Raw genomic sequence first — 609 nt, forward strand, 5'->3', positions numbered from 1 at the left:
CCATAATTTGTAAAATCGCTTCAAATGACTTCTACTGAGCGTATTTTACAAAGATTCAACCGCATATAGCTATATTTTACGTTTTAAGACTCACGCTGAATATTCCGGAAGTCTTGTTTTGAGTTGGTGACAAGTCCTCACGTTACGTCACTGAAGGAACGCCCCTGACCGAAAAAAGGGACACATTGTAGCAGTCCTTCCATCACATCAATGCATTTTGCTGTACTTTGTTTGGTCTGAAAACTTCATGTAGCACCAAAAAGAAGCAGAAGAGGGCGACAAAGCTCCGTGTAAGGAATTAATCAGCCTGTGGAAACGGGCTGATTAATTCCTTACACGGAGCTTTGTCGCCATTTTCTGCCTCTTTTGGTGCTATATTTCCCGCACCCAGATACCTCAAAATGGCACGGAATAGAATAAATCAGAACTATTTGAATCATATTCATAACTGGATGAGTAACAAGAAAGCATATTCTCCGAATCTGAAGCCATTGTTTTGATTCTCCAGCTAGGCAAGACGTCTTGGGGTGACACCACGAACAAGGGGGTGGGACCTTCTGAAACTGGTCACTTCCGGTTTCATTTTTTTGCAGTTTCAGCACACTTTGA

This window comes from Hippocampus bargibanti, linkage group LG01 (genome assembly GCF_051943395.1).
Source record: "Hippocampus bargibanti isolate YZ-2025 linkage group LG01, ASM5194339v1, whole genome shotgun sequence".
NCBI lineage: Eukaryota > Metazoa > Chordata > Actinopteri > Syngnathiformes > Syngnathidae > Hippocampus > Hippocampus bargibanti.